Below are 6,203 nucleotides of genomic sequence, written 5' to 3'. Positions count from 1 at the left end.
CCGCGCCGCCCTGCCCGGCCCCGCCGCGGAGACCCCCGGGACGGGAGGAGACCCGCGGGCTGGGAGTGGGTCCTGCGCCCCCAGTCCAGGGCGTTCGGACGTGGGGGGAACACCCCCGCCAGCATCGTGGGCGGAGAATCCAGAGTCCGCGCGCAGACACGAGCAGGGTTCCGGAGAGGCCAAAGCCGCCCCTAGAAGAACGCTAAAAGGGCGGCTTAGGCTGAGGGGGGTGAGCCGGGGGAGGTTTCAGTAGCCGGCTCTGTGGCGCAATGGATAGCGCATTGGACTTCTAGCCGATCCTTGGTGTGGTGATTCAAAGGTTGTGGGTTCGAGTCCCACCAGAGTCGAATTTTGGATACCTCCTCCCTCACTTTCATGGGGATATTTTACGGCCTTCAGTACCTTCACGAGTTTCAGAAGATCTGCAGACCAGAGGCTGGAACCTCTGCTTCTGGGATGGCAATAAATGTGACGTCAGGATTTCTGCCTAGGAATCCTTTCTAGCCGTGGTGTGTTGTAAGCAGTTTGACACACCTCGTGGTACAAAGGGCACGGATCTGAAGACCTGTACCTAACTTTGGCCTCGGACCTCTCTGGACCCTGCAGCAAATCAGCTAACTTCTAAGCCTACGACTACATTTGTCATGCCACCTGCTGAGTCCTGGGTCACTGACCAGCTTCCCAGCCCTGTGTGGCACTGAGACCTCTGAAAACTTGATTCCTTGATAATCAAACATGTTGGGCGTCCACACTTCTTATCCTGAAATACATCCACTAATTCCTTAGTCCAGGAAGAAGTCCTTAAAGGGGGGGATGGGCAATTTTCAGGGTCTAGTCAGAGGGCTCAAAAATGAAATGAAGTTTTGGTCTAATAATTACTTGGACCTATTTATTCCAGAGTATAGAGTGCATCCTTTAGGGGGACTTAGGTAAATTAAAGCTCCGTCTCCCTCGTGGGAGGCAGTGTGGTGCAGTGGTGATGGGCATTGGCATCCAACAGACATGGGTCAGCTTCTCAGCCGAGTGTTTGTTCAAAGTCTCCCTTTCTTTCTTTCTTTCTTTCTTTCTTTCTTTCTTTCTTTCTTTCTTTCTTTCTTTCTTTCTTTCTTTCTTTCTTCCTCCCTCCCTCCCTCCCTCTCTCCCTCCCTCTCTCCCTCTCTCTCTCTCTCTCTCTCTCTCTCTCTTTCTCTTTCTTTCTTTCTTTCTTTCTTTCTTTCTTTCTTTCTTTCTTTCTTTCTTTCTTTCTTTCTTTCTTTCTTTCTTTCTTTCTTTCTTTCTTTCTTTCTTTCTTTCTTTCTTTCTTTCTTTTCTTTTCTTTTCTTTTCTTTCCAGATTTTATGTGGCTCCTGGGTGGCTCAGTCAGTTAAGTATCCATCTATTGGTTTCCACTCAAGCCATGATCTCACAGTTCTTGAGATCAAGCCCTGCATCAGGCTCCTTGCAGACAATGCAGAGCCTGCTTGGGATTCTTTCTTCCCCTCCCCTGCTCTCTCTCTCTCTCTCTCAAAATAAATAAACCTTAAAAAAAAAAGATTTTATTTTTGGCAGGCACCTGGGTGGCTCAGTCGGTTAAGTGTCCCAATGTTTAAAAAAAATTTTTTTAGTGTTTATTTCTTTTTGAGAGAGAGAGAGAGAGAGAGAGAGAGAGACATTGCAAGCAGGGGAGGGGCAGAGAGAGAGGGAACACAGGATCTGAAGCATCCTCCAAGCTCTGAGCTGTCAACACAGAGCCCGATGTGGGGCCGAACACACGAGTCATGAGATCATGACCCGAGCCGGAGTCAGACACCACCCAGGTGTCCCAAGCATCTCGCTCTTGATTTTGGCTTAGGTCATGATCTCAAGGTTCACGAGATGGAGTCCCATGTCAGGCTCTGTGCTGACAGTGTGAGGCCTGCTTGGGATCCTCTATCTCCCTCGCTCTCTGCTTCTTACCTGCTCGTGCTCTCTTTCTCTCTCTCAAAAACAAACAAATAAAAGTGTTTTTTTTTTCATTTTTATTTATTATTGTTTTTAAGTTATTATTTTCATTCCAGTTAGTTAACATATAGTATTCTGTTAGTTTCAGGTGTACAATGTAGTGACCCAACAGGTCCATACAACACCCGGTGCTCATCACAAGTGCCCTCCTTAATCCCCATCACTTACTTAATCCATCCCCCCACCACCCTCCCCTCTGGTGACCTTCAGTTTGATCTCCATAGTTAAGAGTCTGTTTCTTGCCTTGCCTCTCTCTTTTTTTCCCCTTTGCTCATGTTTTATTTCTTTTAAAAAAAATTTTTTTTAACGTTTATTTATTTTTGAGACAGAGAGAGACAGAGCACGAACGGGGGAGGGGCAGAGAGAGAGAGGGAGACACAGAATCGGAAGCAGGCTCCAGGCTCTGAGCCATCAGCCCAGAGCCCGACGCGGGGCTCGAACTCACAGACCGCGAGATCGTGACCTGAGCTGCAGTCGGATGCTTAACCGACTGAGCCACCCAGGCACCCCATGTTTTATTTCTTAAATTCCACATGAAATCATACGGCACTTGTCTTTCTCTGGCTGAATAACTTCACTTAGCATTATACCCGCTAGCTCCACCCATGTCATTGCAAATGGCAAGATGTCATCGTTTTTTATAGTTGAACAACATTCCAGTGTATGTATATATATATATATATATATATATATATATATATATATATATATATACACACACCACATTGTCCTGATTCGTTCATCAATAGATAGACACTGGGCTGCTTCTGTATTTTGGCTATTGGAAATAATGCTGCTATCAACATAGGGGTGCATGTATCCCTTTAGAATTGGTGTGTTTTCTTATTCTTTAGGTAGGCAAACACCCAGTAGTACAATTGCTAGATCCTAGGGTAGTTCTATTTTTAACTTTTTGGGGAACTTCCATACTGTTTTCCTCAGTGGCTGCACCAGTTTGCATTCCCAAATAAAATAGTTTTTTAAAGTAATCCCTACACCCTACATGGGGCTTGAGCCCACAGCCCTGACATCAAGAGTCATCACATGCTCCACTGAACTGAACCAGCCAGGCACCCCTCCACTTCTTTTTTTTTTAATGTGTATTTTTGAGAGACAGGGCAGGAGCGGAGGAGGGGCAGAGAGAGAGGGAGACACAGAATCGGAAGCAGGCTCCAGGCTCTGAGCTGCCAGGGCAGAGCCTGACGCGGGGCTCGAACTCACAACCTATGAGATCATGACCTGAGCTGAAGTTGGGAGCCACCCAGGTGCCCCTCCACTTCTTATATATAAAAATGAGGACACACTGCTAGTGCTCACTTCCCAGAATTTGAGTCCGTGTTTGACGTATTTATTATTGTAATTTACAAGCTCACTGACCACAAAGCTCATGTAAAATCTAGACATGTAGATTATCTCTGATTATATCTGCAGGGCTTAGGAAATAACAGAAGCCCGATAAATGTTTGTTGAATGAATGACAGCGAGAGTGAATTGGAGGCTCTGATCTGATCCACACAGGATCCAGGGGTGTAAACACGATCGTGTCCACATCATTTGCTGAGGTCATATACAATGTGGGCAAATGAGAGTTTGCAAGATGGCAGTGGTGACCAGCTCCCTTGTTCTCCTCCCCCTAGCCCGGTCACAATGGTGAGGCCAAGGCAGTACTCCACCAGACCCTGGGCCTGGCCTGTGGGGGAGATGCAAGGGGACATAGAGGGAATGAGACAGACAGCCTGTCTTCAAGTTGCTGACAGTCTAGTTGGATACACCGGCAGGTGGAGATTAGATGACTAAATAGGTTGCCCCTCACCAACTGCTCACCATACCTCTGTCAACACCCACCACACATTATTATGACTTGTCTTCTTTGCTTTTCAGTCAGATACACCTGGGTTACACTCCCAGTCCCATCTGTGAGGCATTGGGCAAATCACCTCTTCTCACGGAGCCTCGGTCTCTCATCTTCTTTTTTAGATTTTAGTAAAAACATTTTTTTTAATGTTTATTTATCTTTGAGAGAGAGAGAGAGAGAGAGTGTGTGTGTGTGTGATCTGGAGAAGAGGCAGAGAGAGGGAGACGCAGAATCCAAAGCAGGTTCTGGGTTCTGAGCTGCCAGCACAGAGCCTGACACGGGGTTCGAACTCACAAACCACGAGATCACGACCTGAGCCGAAGTCGGATGCCTAACCAACTGAGCCACCCGGGCACCCCTTTAGATTTTATTTTTAAACAATCTCTACACCCAACATGGGGCTCAAACCTACAACCCTGAGATCAAGAGTCCCATCCTCTACCGACTGAGCCAGCCAGGTGCCCCCTCAGTGTCCTCATTTATAAAATGCGAATACAGTCATCATGTCCCTGCCTCCTAGGGGTGGGTAAGGACTCAAGGAAATGGCGCATGTCAAGCTCTCAGCATAGGGCGGTCATGTTGGAGGCCCTTAGCTGCTGTAACCGCTCAACTCCCAAGAAGGCGGGCGGATGCAGCTATTTCAATCGTTGCAGGACCCCCAGCATTTGGCCAACACTCAGAAGGCATTTGTGAAATAGCTGGAGACCAGGGGGCTTGTGCATCGGGACACATGGACAGGGGAGGACCTTGTGGTGGGAAATGTGATTGGAAGGCCTTTGTGTGCTGGGCTGAGGAGTTTATCTTGGGGGCAGTAAAGAGCCATTGAGGGTTAGGAGGGTAGGAGCTGGGTGCCGTTATTTGTGGGACAGGCTGAGTTTAGGCTGACCTCACAGTGGGCTCCTTTCCACTGACATGGCCCCTGTCTGCCCTGCGTTAGAGAACGAACATCAGCACTTAAACTTCCAGACTTTTCAGGTAAGAGTTAGGACTTGAAGGCATTAAAGGTCCGGAGGGGACTACAGTGGTTTGGCCCCGGAACACAGTGGATGCTCATCTTGTAGATGCTTGGTTGCATTTGGCATCAGGACCTTTGGACTACATAAGTCCGCCCACCCTGGGTGTGTGCAGAGTAAATGCCTCTGGCTTCGTTGCATATGTGGTGACTTCAGAGGTCTTGAGGGATCTTCCTGGGACATGACCGCTTCCATTTCCTAAATGTTTACTATGTGCTAACACTACACATGCATAACGGCCCTGTTGTGGGATGGGTGTATACTCTCCCCGTTTTACAGGTAGGGAGCCAGAGGCTCAAAGGGGTGACAGGCTACTGCAAGGGTGCAGTGCTGATCAGTGGCAGGGCCATGTCTGTCTGTCCTCAGAGCCTGTGCCCCCAAACATGGCTCTGAAGCCAGCTACATATGGCTTTTTATCAGGCAGAGGGAAAGGGAGCTTTCCCTGAGCTGCCAGAAGGGGACTCAAGACCTGTCTGTTGCAAAACAAGTTCCGTCACAGCCCAGATGTGTGACTTGAGGACGCTCCCTGGACCTGAGACCCATGGTCTTCACTGTGAAGTGAGGTGGTTGTGGGGACCGAATGTAGTTTTGCACATGCAGGGCTTAGCATCCATGCTTTCCACTATGAAGCAGCAAGCCCTTACCATGTGCCAAGCACTGTTCCCAGCGGTGAAGGGAAAGAACAAGGTCCCTGCTCCCATGGCACAGACAGAGAACTTGTAAATAAATGAACAAATAAGGGGCCCCTGGGTGACTCAGTTGGTTAAGTGTCCCACTTTGGTTCAGGTCATGATCTCACAGTTTGTGAGTTCAAGCCCCGCATGGGGCTTGCTGCTGTCAGCACAGAGCCCACTTTGGATCCTCTGTCCCTCCTCCTTCTCTCTGCCCCTCCCTTGCTCTCAAAAAAAAAAAAAAAAAAAAAACCCACAAAAAAACAAAAAAAGCCCCACATGTTAAAAAATGACATCTTTTCAGAGTGGTTAAGTGCCGGGAAGAAAAGGTGACATAGTGTGGCAAGGGGGAGGGAACCTCTTCAAATGGGTGGTCAGGGAAGGCTTCTCTGAAGAGGTGACATTTGAGCACAAATGTGAATGACAAGTAGTTGGCCATGTAATGACTAGGGGACAGGATGCTATTCCCAAAGGTAGGAAGAAGGGGTGCCTGGGTGGCTCAGTCGGTTAGGTGTCTGACTTCGGCTCAGGTCGTGATCGCATGGTTCCTGAGTTTGAGCCCCACGCCGGGCTGTCAGCACACAGCCCCTTTCAGATTCTGTGTCCTCCCCCCCGCCCCTCCCCTGCTACCACTGTCTCTCAAAATAAATAAACTTAAAAAAACAAAACAAACAACAACAAACA

At 48.3% G+C, this 6,203-nt stretch overlaps 1 non-coding gene across 1 annotated transcript; it reads left to right on the top strand.

The window, feature by feature from the left end:
- Positions 1–255: 255 nt before the first annotated feature.
- Positions 256–347, top strand: TRNAR-UCU. Its single transcript is given in 2 exon segments — positions 256–292; positions 312–347. It is a non-coding gene; the product is annotated as a tRNA-Arg (tRNA).
- Positions 348–6,203: the final 5,856 nt, after the last annotated feature.

This window comes from Felis catus, chromosome D4 (genome assembly GCF_018350175.1).
Source record: "Felis catus isolate Fca126 chromosome D4, F.catus_Fca126_mat1.0, whole genome shotgun sequence".
Lineage (NCBI taxonomy): Eukaryota > Metazoa > Chordata > Mammalia > Carnivora > Felidae > Felis > Felis catus.
Note: the sequence above shows the minus strand (reverse complement) of the source record. Positions and strands in the feature narration are given on the sequence as shown.